Source organism: Falco peregrinus, chromosome 9 (genome assembly GCF_023634155.1).
Source record: "Falco peregrinus isolate bFalPer1 chromosome 9, bFalPer1.pri, whole genome shotgun sequence".
Taxonomy (NCBI): domain Eukaryota; kingdom Metazoa; phylum Chordata; class Aves; order Falconiformes; family Falconidae; genus Falco; species Falco peregrinus.
This window is the reverse complement of record NC_073729.1, coordinates 1,654,898-1,667,820: the sequence shown is the minus strand read 5'-3', so window position 1 is coordinate 1,667,820 and position 12,923 is coordinate 1,654,898. Positions and strand designations below refer to the sequence as shown.

At 43.5% G+C, this 12,923-nt stretch overlaps 1 protein-coding gene and 2 long non-coding RNA genes across 6 annotated transcripts in view; 1 reads left to right on the top strand and 2 right to left on the bottom strand.

Moving 5' to 3' along the window:
- The window catches only part of NAP1L4 (nucleosome assembly protein 1 like 4), a 28,640-nt gene extending 26,656 nt beyond the window's left edge, over positions 1-1,984 (bottom strand). The window contains exons 1-2 of one of the 4 annotated variants that reach the window (XM_055813592.1): positions 1,887-1,984; positions 82-122 (exon numbers count right to left, since the gene is read on the bottom strand). The gene's annotated coding sequence lies outside the window, so the exon portion shown is untranslated. Of the gene's footprint in view, positions 1-81; positions 123-1,314; positions 1,682-1,886 lie in introns of those variants that run through there. The other 3 variants (XM_055813594.1, XM_027786624.2, XM_055813593.1) reach the window with 3 other exon arrangements.
- Positions 1,985-6,651: 4,667 nt separating this feature from the next.
- LOC129785210 (uncharacterized) lies at positions 6,652-8,059 on the top strand. The gene is made up of 2 exons (XR_008748888.1): positions 6,652-6,702; positions 7,066-8,059. It is a non-coding gene; the product is annotated as an uncharacterized LOC129785210 (long non-coding RNA).
- On the bottom strand, positions 7,958-8,668 carry LOC129785209 (uncharacterized). The gene is made up of 2 exons (XR_008748887.1): positions 8,298-8,668; positions 7,958-8,218 (listed from the first exon to the last, which is right to left on the bottom strand). It is a non-coding gene; the product is annotated as an uncharacterized LOC129785209 (long non-coding RNA).
- Between the last annotated feature and the right edge of the window lie 4,255 nt (positions 8,669-12,923).

The window sequence follows — 12,923 nt, the reverse complement described above, 5'->3', positions numbered from 1 at the left end:
TCTGACAAGCGCCATTCACCTAAGTAACAAGAAACAACCACAACAAAAAAGAAAACACCATTCACAGCTGCAAATACATACTTTTAAGTCTTGCTGTGCTCCTCAAGTTGTTCTTTCCGCAACTAAAAAATAAAAAGAATTATATAAATAAGTAATTGGAAGCAGCTTTCTTATAAAACAGCTTGCAATTCCCCGTTGCATTACAGCGGCCTTCCAATGACTAAACTGCTGCAGAATTACTAACAAAACTGTTCGGTAAAAGCTTGTGAGGGCAGGGGAAGGAAGAGAGCAAAGTGATTTTAGAGAGAGAAAGTTAAATGCACAGCTAGTTTAAAAAGTACAGTAGCAAGGCACCATGCCTTCATATTTCTTGCCTTCGTTACCTTCCAAGCAAGTGAGCTCAGTTTAGACAATGAAGACATGAAAAAGCTATCAGAACTCCAAGAAAGCAGTAGTCTAAGGTATTGATATAACTGCTACCACCACCAATAAAAGGCCAAATTCATCTTACTTCTTCTGGACAGCTCACTGTTTTCAAATGACTAACGCAGACATGAAGCTTTGGGAAAGACGGGACTCCATCAACCACTCGTCCCACAAAGCAGGCTGCTGCAACTTGTCTAGTTCAAATGTCATACACCATTAATCACTTAAAACAGCAGGAAACCATAGACTCAATGCACACTAAGACAGCAGAAGTTCACTATAAGAACAAGTAATATCCTGAAGGATGCAACTTTAAAGGAAAAGTGTGTACGTTTAATGGCAAGACATATTCATAAGTAGAAGGGTACACAGAATAAATCTTCTCGGCTAAATAGCCTATGTCTGGTACAAAACTCCTAAATACAACTAGAATATGAAGCAGGAGACTAATGGACTCCTGAACTCACACGAAGACTACTACTGACAACTACTACTGGTTTTCGTAACTACAACAAATCAGAAGGGAAAGTTATGACTTCCATTTTAGAGCTGCTGTGGGAAGCCACAACGCAATAGTCTTACACTTCTCGTAGAGAAAATTAGGAGCAATAAGGAAAAAAACAGTCGAGAGGAAGAAACTCATTACCCTGCTCCAAAAGCCCTAAACACAAGCAATACTTCAGTTCACCTTGGAAGTTTTCTTGAGGGCACACTATTTTGATTCTTGCCTATTGGTTCTGGGTTTACCTGTAACTTACATACTACATTCTTATTTTGAAGCATCATAAACTGACGTTGCAGGAACAGAGCGAGAAAAGCCCCACAAACGCTGGCAGTATCTGCAGTAAATCATCGCAGCAACAGCGAGAGTTTTAAACGGACCCTTACTTGACCGACGGAGACCTCCGAAACGAGAAACCGAGCCCCCAAAATCCCCCACCACGCCGAGGGCACTCAAGATCGCGGATGAGGTCAAATGAAGGAATCCCGCCTGCCCTAAGCGCGAAGGGCCTGACCCAACCCGCGCGGCGCGGGGCGAGCGAGCCGCTGCCGCTCGGCACAAACAACAGCCCTCCCACCCTCTTCCTCCCCCACTTCCCCCGGGGGGAGGGGAAAGGGCGGGCGCGCTGCCAGGCTCCCCGGGGCGGGCGGGAGCGTACATGCAAGCGGCCGCAACGGCTCCCTGCCCCCCCTCCGCCGGACCCAGGCGCAAAGCAGCCTCCCTCTTCCCTCGGTCCAAACTTCTCGAGCCAGCCTTAAAATGGTGCCGGGCCGGGCCCAGCCCGCCCCTCTCCGCCAGGCGGCCCCCGCCGCCACCCAGCTCCACCCCGGAGCAGGCCCTAACGGCGGCCGCAAGCGCCCCGTCCCCGCGGCGGCCGGCCCGGGCCCTCCGCCCGCCCCGCCGGCTGCGTGCCGCCCCCAAGCCGGGGCTCGGCGCCGCGGTCCCGCCGCGCCCTCACCTGCCCCCGCTCCGCGTCCCCTCACGCCCGCAGAGGCAGCAGCGCCAGCCGCCAGGCTCCTCGCAGGCTCACTCGGGCTGCGCCGCCACCAAGAAAGCCCCCTCCCATTGGCCGGAGAACGGGCGCCTCCCTCAGCAAAGGCACCGCCGATTGGCCCCGGCCACGCCGCCACCGCCACGCCGCACGCGGGCCATGTTGACTATCCGACTGCGCGGCGCTCGGCCAATCAGAGGGCGAGCGCCAGCGCGCGGGGGGAGGGGGGGCTGGGGGCGCGTGATGCGGGGCGGGGGGCTGGCGCGTGCCTGCGCCCTTAAAGTGGCAGGGGCCGCGCGTGGTGCCTGCGGGCCGGGGCCCGGGAGCGCCCGTGCTGTGGGGCCGTGGCTGCAGTGGCGGGACCGAGGCGGGCCCCGAGCGGGGGCCCAAAGGCCGGTGCCCGGGAGCGCCGGCGCGGCGCTGTGCGGAGCGGAGCGGGCTGAGTGTTTGCGGGGGCCCGTGCTGAGGCCGGGAGGTGCTGCCCGGGAGGCCCCGGCGCGCCGTGCTGCGGCCCGGCCCCCGCCCGCCGCGGGGCTCGCTGGCTTGGCCGGTGCGCTCGAGGGCCCGCAGCGCTGCGTTCTAGCCAGGTGGGCGATGCGGCCGTGGTTTTAAGAACCCCTCTAGATCATCCGCATCGGTGAGACTATCAGGAGTTTAAAGGTCAACTAAAAATGTGAGTGCTTATTGTTAAAAAAAAAAGCGCCCTTCTCGGTGTTTCAGATCGAGCACCTCTGTGAAAATGCAGCTGTTAGCCTTTCCAGCATTGTTTCCTAGTCTAGATACAGGCATGGTTTTGGCTTCACAGAAAAGAAATCCAACAAAACTTCGGTAACAGCCCGGCGCTGGGCACGGGGCAGTTAGCAAGCAGCAGGTGCTGTGTAGCCTGGTGTTGGGCTCAGTGCAACTTCAGCATCTGAAGCCACTTACAAGTTTTGGTAACCTTTCACTTGACAGGAAAAACCTGTCACCCTTTATTGTGTCAGTGGATTCACTTGTTCCAAAAGAAAAGGTCGTTTTCCAGGTCTGCAATTTAGTCTTGGATTTTGGTAATTAACAGCTAGGGTTTATCATTACAATCCTTCCACAGGCAAAATTAAAATTTGGAAATGGTGAGACCAATGTTAACAACTAATCAAGACATTAATGTTGGAGTAGTTCAGTTATTGTAGGAATAACTAAGGAATTGTTGGCTAAACAGGTGCCAATAGTGTAATTAAATAAAGAGATAATTTTCAACTGCATTCAAACAGGTAAGAAACTGCAGGAGCATTGTAGAATTAATTGCACAAACAAGCAGATGTGATGGGCCAGAGGACATGCTCAGTGCGAAGTTCTTCCACTTTTTTTTCTTTGCTTCCATTGATAATGAATTCACTTTAGGATAGAATAAGCCTTGTAGTTAAAGTATAATGAACATAATATATTCTAATGAAATTAATAGCTGCACAACAAAAGCTGCTATGAAATCCTCTGTACAGCCCTGTACCAAGGCTAAGAACTTATATTTACTCAAAAATGTAGGTATAGTAATTAGGTCATGTAACCATAGTCTGAAAGAAATAATTAATGAAATAACTGATCAGAGAAGGAGTCTGTTTCTTTAACTTTCTCTAACAAGGGGCCTGCTTATAAGTTATCTCGAGGGAGCAATTAAAAGAAGCAGAAGAAACAGATGGTTGACAAAGACATAAATTAGCTCAGACCAATAAGAACACTGCAAACTGGCAAGATCATCACGTACCAGACAAAAGGTGAAAAGTACACCGTGAGGAAGACCTACAGCCTTCCTCCCAGAGACCACTGCCCACAATTCTTGGAAGAATTTGCGCAGGCAAAGGACTGATAATCTAATTAACATACGAAGTGAGAGTAGGCGGGATTAGGTAATGACTATGTATAGGCATTAATTGAATATTCATTGTTTTATTGTATAAATGTAAGATAATTAGTTACTCTAAACATGCACGTTAGGCGGAAGGATCCCCCGTGCATCCAGCGCTGCCAATAAAGGATACTCAGTCACTAAGAAATGTTGACTTAAAATTTAGTTCTTTAAATCAATCTGGCGACCCAGATGGGACACCTCTCTGCCGGGCTGTAGGACCCGCTGGGGATAGGACTCCCTAGGGTACCCCCGGGATTTCCCGGAGGGACTCCTTGACTCAAGGGATCACTGCGGCGGCAGACAAGGACCCCATTGCTGTAAGTGACGGTATTCTTTATTTTGGTTTGTTTGTTTGGTAGACCGGTCATTTGGAACTGCCCGTAAGTCAAAAGTTAAACTTCTGCAGGGTGATGAATACTTTTGTGGCTAGCACCTTAAGTATACGTTTGGTTGGCATTCAGTTGCCGTTTGGTTGGCATTCAGTTGCCGTTTGGTTGGCATTCAGTTGCCGTTTGGTTGGCATTCAATTGCCGTTTGGAGCCTGGCAAGTTCGCCTATAGGGCTCGTTTGGTACGGTCTCGCCTGTTACGGTTGTCCGACTTATTGGGTGTGAAATTTGGCTCTGATTATTGTTATTGTGATTTTGGCTATATTCTTGGTAATCTTGCTTATTAGAGTTTTCTGACATACTGGATGTGGAATTTGATTATCGTTATTGTGATTTTGGCTATACTCTTGGTAATAATAGTGGCTTTTTGATGCTGCTGTAGAAAGGTACCTGCATGTTGCATTTTGTAAGTGTTAAGTGTATTCTGTTAGTGTGAAGTGGAAAATGGGAGGAAAACAAAGCGGTGGGATTTTAAGGAAAAGTCCTTTAGGATGTGTTTTAAGTCATTGGAAGGATATTGGAGGATCTGCTGGTGGGAACGTGAATAAGAAAACATTGATAAAATATTGTAATCAACGGTGGCAGCTTTATAAGCTGGAATGCGGAGAAAAGTGGCCTTTTAATAATTATAAGGTTATTAATAATTGTTATACTCATTTATGCTGGAAATGTGAGAACATTTTTGTATTAAGTATATTGTAAATGTTGGTATGTGGTTATTGTCTTGAACATCCGAGGGATGAACGTGAACCTCTATATGTTATGAAGTGTATATGGTGTAAAGAGTTATTATGTGTATGGTGGGGACAAGAAATGGAATGCCCTAACTGTAAGGTTAGGACGCCTTGGGATAAGAGAGAGAGCTGTAAGTGAAATTAGAGTGGTCTGTGGCTGGGATAGCGATTGAGGTAACAAAGTGGCGGAATAGTAAGAAAGAGTCCGTTGGGATGTGTTTTAAGCCACTGGAAGGAAATGGGGGGGCAGCCTGGGGGAAGCGTGAATAAGAGAACTTTGGTTAAGTACTGCAATCAGTGGTGGCCCCTGTATAAGCTGGGGGACGGAGAGACATGGCCCTTAAATGGGACACTGAATTATAATGTTTTATTACAGTTAATGTTATTCTTGAGGCGAGAGGAAAATGGGATGAAGTAATGTGTGCTGATATGTTTGTGTGACAGAAGGAGTGTGGGATTAACACCACCTGACCTTTGATTATGGCTATAGAAAAGGATAGGGAAAAACAAACAAACAAACCCCCCCCCCAAAAAAAAACCAAAACCAAAAACAAAAAAATCCCCTGAGACCTAAACTAGAAAGATGTTCTTGTTGAAATATTTGTGGGGAAAAAAAAAAAAAAGAAAAAAAAAAAGAGAGCTCAGGTTGTGGTTCCTTCTGTGCAGCAACCAGAATGAAACACGTTGTAAGATAAAAACTTGTGCTAACGTATGTAAGATCTGAAGCGGGGGTGGGGGGGTGGGGTGGAGAGTCAAAGACCCTGTGAAAGTGTTGAAGTATTGGGGTGAGTTTGTACAAACGCCCGTACCCCCTCGAAGGTGCGGCTGAGTCCTGCGGGACGCATGGCAGGGTGTTTGCTGTTTGCCTGCGAAGGCTGATATGTAAGAACACAGACTTAAAGCAACAAGGAGCAGATTTGCATTCAGGGTCAGAAAGAGTTAAAACAGAAGTGCTGTTGCAGAGGCAGGCTTGTGTAACCTGCAGAGCAGGAAGAGCATCTCCTGCCCCGAACCCTTCTGCTGGTGAGGAGGAGGGGGTTGCTGTTGCTGAGGATTGAGCAGAAGGACCTGACAATGTCACCCCAATTGCTGCAGCATTTGCAGCACAACAGGACCCGTAACGGCCCCTCTAGGGCAGGCAGTGGGTCTGAGGAAAATAAAGGTGAATCTTTGATGGGGAAATTTAGGTGTTGGAAAGTTGGTTGTGAATAGGACTGGATAAAGGCTCGAGTTGATTGTTACTAGGTAATTGTGATGTAGAAAAGTTGGTGAATACAAAACCAACTTACTTGGTGTTGAACTTCAGTGAACAGAATTTGTTACAGTTGTGGGAGCTGCTGGCCACCAGGAAAACATCCTGAAACCTTTAAAGTACAAACTAAGAAAACAAATAAGAATGTCAAATTCACCAAAATCTTTGTTGGGAAGAGATTTATTAGAACATCTAGACGTTTAAAGAAGGGGAAATGAAACCAAAAGTTAAAATTAATCAATTTTAAAAGATCAATTAATTAAAATGTTGAGCTTATCTTTAATTCAACAGAAAAGTGGAAGAGAGGACCTCCCTGAAGTAAAAGAAATCTTTAACCAGGTATATCTGGAAGTAAATTCCAGGTAAGGGGAAAAATGCTTTCCCTGTTACAGTAAAAATGATAAGGGGAAGGCCTGCCTAGTTCAGGTAAAACAATATCCCTTGCTCAGCAAGGCTGTGGGGAATACTGGCAGAAAAACTGAAATAAAATACACTCTGTAGTAGTTCTACTAATGTAAATCTGTGTGTTTTACCATGACAGTGACTTGTTATGGGATGCGCAGATGAAACTCTGCATTGACAACGAAGTACAAGGAATAAGGTTGGTCAAGTGCCTCCTACCACAATCAAGGGCAAGACTGGGCTGGCCTCTGTGTTTGCCACCAAGAAGGATCTTGAGCTCTGCTGCTGGCTGCAACCCAGCAGGCGTTGAGCAGTGGGAACATGTGCCATGCCAGACCTTGATGTGAGGAATGGCCCCCTCTGTTATAAGAGGGTCATCCAGGAAGGAAGAACATAAGATGACCCATTGAGGCACTGATTTGGAAATTGGAAACTGCCTGGCCGACCATGAAGCCATACAAGTAGCAGAGGAGGTAGGAAAGGAGGAATTATCCTTAATACCAGACGGTAAAATCCAAACTGTAAGTACAGATCAGGAGCCAAATTATTCTAAAGAAAACTTAAAGGTAATTCAGGACATGAATGATAAAATAAATAAGTGGACTTATTTGAGGGATGGTCGTATAGTGGTACCATCCAATTTAATACGGACCACAGCCGTAACAGAACATAATGAGATGCACTGGGGAGCTGATAATTTATATAAAAGTCTAAATCAGAAATTGATAGGGCAGAACTTGTATACTGTAATAAAACAGGTGACTCAGCAATGTGAAATGTGTTTGAAAATTAGCCAGGGCAACAGTGGCAAGTTGATTTTTCCAGACTCCCAAGAACTGGGGGTACTGATATTTATTAAATGAATGGACACCCCAATGTATCATACAGTATTATGGACCTGCAACTTGGAATCCTAATGAACTCATTAACGGTGCTCGAGAACCTATCTACAATCTGGTTCGTATCATTCGTCTACAGGCTGTCTTGGAAATTATTACTAATCAAACAGCTAAAGCTTTTGATGTGAAATGCAATTTATCAACACAGGATGGTTCTCGATTACCGGCTAGCCGAAGAAGGAAGTGTTTGTGGTAAAGTAAATGTTTCCAATTGTTGTTTGAAAATTGATGACAATGGTGAGGCAGTTAAACAAATCACATCAGAGATAGGGAAGTTAGCCCATGTTCCCGTCCGAACTTGGAAAGACGAATACTGACTTGGACTTGTTTTCCTGGCTTCTCGGGAGCCCCTGGGTAAAACGAATCCTATTTTATTTGTTATGTGGATTAGCCACCTTATTGTTTTTGCCATGTGCTGTTCCATGTTTTATAAGATTAATTCAACACGTTATAACTAACATGCAATTTGCTATTATGGTTTCACCCGATGGCGTTAAACAAATGCGAGTGGTATGACAAAATGTACACACAAAATAACATTTTAATAGCCAACAAGAATTTGGAAACAATTGACTCTTAACAATTCAGATAACAATGTAGGCTGAGTAAGAATAAAAATAGAATAGCAGCAAAAACAACCGCCAGGAACACATAGACGAGGATATGGTAATGCCTTTTATACTTTTCCGCTTCCGCCATAAGTTCTTGACATGAGACAACAGAAAAACGCACCCTCTGCCTAAACAACAACAGGAAGAAAAAAGTTTTGATCTTCTTTCTAATGAACCATATAGGTTAAACGTTTTGAGAACACTCACCTTACAGAATGTTCAGAGGGGGAAATGTACACTCTAGACCCTTCTTCCCTGGCAGGTGACGCGGTGGTCTGGTGGTGAGAAAACATTACATTGAAAACAGGGACCTATTGTTTGGCCATAGTGCCATAAATGTTACCATTAACAGACTTACTGGAGTGGTAAGCTCGGGAAATGGGTTTGGGACTTCATCTGGGCACGCAGTAGCCATTGTTTATCACACGAATGATCCATGTATGCCTTTGAACATGTGCATGCGCGATTTTAAAGCCCCACGGAATGTGTTGGAAAAATCTGGAAAGACCGTGCATGTGAAATCCCTATAGTCTAGCCATGATAGTGATGCATGTAAAAAAAAAAAAAAAAAAAGTGTTAAGTAATAAAAATATTATTTAAATGAACTATAAACACTGTATTTTCTTAAGTGAAACATACAGCTATAAGTGTTACTTTTAGGTTTTGTTTTTGTAGGTTATTATTATATGTATTACCCAACCCTTTGGATTTATTTTGAAAACTGTGTGTTTGATGCAAAGTAACTTCAATGAACCATTTGACAATCAGTAAACAACAAATAACAATTTATTAACAAACATGAACTAGAAATTGAATAACAGAATAACAGTCCAGCAAAGTCTCATGTAACGTGAAAACAGACTTCTTCACTCGTGAATCCAGTATTTCTCTTCACGAAGTGACGAAGATGAACAGAAAAGAACGAGACGCTTGTATCCACTATTCAAGAGTAAAGAAAACTCCTGAGAAATCATGGGCCGTCACTCCGGCAGGACCCACAGGACTACGATTCTTCAGGTCATAATTATAGTCGGATGTTTGCCAAATTTGTACTTAACTCTGTGGAATAAGAATGTACATTTATCCCTGGTACAAGGCATATCTCAGGCTCTGAATAAAACTGATTGTTGGATATGTACACATGTGCCTGAATATGGAGGAAAGGGTATATCATTGATTGGCATTCCATTACCTAGGAATAAATCTTAGGAAAGACTGTGGGAAAATACCTCTTGGAGTATTGAAAATGATGAAATTTTGAAATTAGAGATAAATAGTCCTAAGGCGCAAGAGTCATACTATATGTGTGTTCAGAGATGTAATCCACCCAAAGGATTGGGAAACATGGACTGTAACCCTGTGACCTATGTAGGAAATCAAACTTCTTGTAATACAACTTTAAATATTGGTACCTCGATTTCTGTTAACTCCACAGCTTGGCCAGTACCAGAAGGAAGAGGATGGTACTGGCTGTGTAATGATACAGCCCGAAAGATATTACCAAAAAAAGGGATGGGAACATGTACCTTAGGAGCAGAAGGTCCTAATATGACGTTACATGATTCTTTGTCAAAAGGATACCTGAGAAATCATATCCGGAGAATTAGATGAGAAATAAAAAATCCTTTAATAGAAAAGCCAAGTGCTTTTCATAGCTTTGCCCGATGGTTTATCCCATGGTTAGGAGTAAGTGAACTGAAAAAAACCCCTATAGTCAATATATCAGCAATGATAGAAAACTTAGAAAACAAAACAATCGATGCTATAAAGACACAGCAAATAGAAATATCTAGCTTGTCACAAGTGGTATTACAAAACAGAATGGCTTTGGATTTATTATTGGCTGCTCAAGGAGGAGTATTTACAATTATTAATACCAGTTGTTGTATACGTAGATCAGAGTGGAAGAGTTTCCACTGATGTAGAAGAATTTTGGAAACAGACCAAAGAATTACACGAGATTACAAAAGATGATCTTTCTTGGGGATTTGAGGAATGTGGGAACAAGTTGACTTCTTGGTTACCTAACCTTCAATGGCTGAAGCAGATTTTTGTTGTAATAATCATTTTTTATAATATTTGGAATATTTGTATGTATATTATGTAGATGCATGCTTTGGTGTTTGAATGCAAGTAGATACATATGATGCAAAGGAATTTGCATGTACCTAGAAAAGGGGGGAATGATACTGAATGAATTCACTTTAGGATAGAATAAGCCTTGTAGTTAAAGTATAATGAACATAAGAAATATATTCTAATGAAATTAATAGCTGCACAACAAAAGCTGCTACGAAGTCCTCTGTACAACCCTGTACCAAGGCTAAGAACTTGTATTTACTCAAAAATGTAGGTATAGTAATTAGGTCATGTAACCGTAGTCTGAAAGAAATAATTAATGAAATAACTGATCAGAGGAGGAGTCTGTTTTTCTTTCTTTAACTTTCTCTAACAAGGGGCCTGCTTATAAGTTATCTCGAGGGAGCAATTAAAAGAAGCAGAAGAAACAGATGGTTGACAAGGACATAAATTAGCTCAGACCAATAAGAACACTGCAAACTGGCAAGATCATCACGTACCAGACAAAAGGTGAAAAGTACACCGTGAGGAAGACCTACAGCCTTCCTCCCAGAGACCACTGCCCACAATTCTTGGAAGAATTTGCGCAGGCAAAGGACTGATAATCTAATTAACATACGAAGTGAGAGTAGGCGGGATTAGGTAATGACTATGTATAGGCATTAATTGAATATTCATTGTTTTATTGTATAAATGTAAGATAATTAGTTACTCTAAACATGCACGTTAGGCGGGAGGATCCCTCGTGCATCCAGCGCTGCCAATAAAGGATACTCAGTCACTAAGAAATTTTGACTTCGTTCTTTAAATCACCATCCCTTTCCGTGTTTCCCCAAACCAATCTTTTATTCTAACAACAGCCAGTGAACAGCCTCCTCCTATTTCCATGGATTCTTATTTTGGGACAGCTTTACTCATGGCAGTGGCTACACGTAATTCTCAGTCCTCCAAAGAAGAGCATAATGAACTCTGAAAGAAGGATTTATTGGAAGGTATTCCTGCTCTATGCTTTTGTTCTGGTTGCTGGTTCATAGCTGTCAAATATTCTTTTAAGCTTTTTCTGTCAGTCTCCATTTGGTTAAAAGCCATTTCTCCTTTCCATCCAGAAGATGTTTGAAGTACGTATTCCAAACTTTGTCTCCTGCAAAGAGGAGGTTTTGCCTGAGTGTGTGATGTAGCTGCACTCTGCAGCCCCGTTCAGACTATTTGTTGCAGTACTGCATCTTCAGTGGTATGTGTAGTTTGTCCCTCTGAAGTAGTTGCTATCCATCTGTAAATGCAGTTCTCATAAATGCTGCAAACCCTGAATGAAATTAAAATTAGGATGGTCTTGTAAAAGTAGATTTGGTTTCTTCTGGAACAATTATTAAAGCCTTCGAACAGGCCAGAGTGCTGGAAGTCCCTGGCTGTCTTCCTCCACTGATATGTATTGAAGTAAACACACATTTAAATTGTCTTGTGCCCCTCTCCAAAGACATTAGTCTGCCGTGATCAATGAGGGGGTTTTGCTGACTTCTCTAACCTCTTGTAGCATGGTGGTGGTCTTTAGGACTCTGGATAAGGCACAATCTGTGGAGTCATTTTGCCATCAGGTGCTCCTACCCTGCAGAGAGCTGCAAAAACGTATTTGCTGACTCACCCTGGCTTGATTTAAACAGCCAGCCTAGCATACAAGAGCTTGGAGAACCAACACTGAGAGAAAGGATTGTGGCAGAGCTGCCAAACAGATGCACTAGACACTGGAGAGAAAGGCTGTGCTGAGGTTGTAACCGGCATTAGCATGTCTCCGTCTTCTGCCCTTGGGTGGGTATTAATAGAAGCTGCTGTCACTTGGGGAGATGCCAGCCATTCACAGCCTAATTTGAGAGACAAGACTTAGTTTTGTCAATGACTTTTTCTGGAGGGGGAGGAAGAACTTTGATCGTTGCTAAGTGGAGTCCTAGTACTAAACAGCTAATGTTCTTAATTAATTTGTCTCAGGAGGCATGTTAAGAACTATACATGTGGTGCAGTGTCTTGTATGGAAATTGCCCTGTGAAATCAGGGAGAGGAGTAAAAATTCCCTTCCGTATTTGTGTGGTAGAAATGGTGTCATTAAAGAGGGAGCTAAAGTTGGTCTAGCAAACTACCAGTACCTGAAAATGTTTAAACTTGACTTAAAATGTAGGAAAAGGAGTTGAAGGTATGTAGTGCATGGGCAGAGATTTGCTTATTTGCACGCTTAAAATGCATCAGTGGCTTCCTGGAACAGCAGACAGCAAATACAGGTGTTAGGATAAAGAGGTCACTGAGACTATCGTCAATGTAGTTAGGCACTCAGTTTAAAGTCTTTGAAAAGATTGGTGGCAACAAGACTAGACCGAACAATTCACAGATTTTTCTGCCAGTATCTGAACCAACTGAGGGATGGAACTCGTTCTCTTTAGTGGAGCAGTCTTCATGTTTGATGTTAGTATGAATGTTCACATTAGGAAGGCTGAAAGGCACACTGGGCAAAGTTGCTGCTGCCAAGTTTGGCCTGCAGCCAGGGGTCCAATTAAAAACATAAACCCCACACTTTTACCTTGCCTTGCATGTCCAAATAAAGTCTTTGATAGGTGGGAAATAAAAAGTTCAAATTTGCACAGACCAACACAAGGTCTGTGTCCTAGAAAATTAAAATATTAAACAATTCCAGGAATTTGCTCTGGGGATTTTCATTTTCATAATGCTTAGAAAATCAGTTCCAGGCTGGCTTCCCTGAGCCTGTGTATG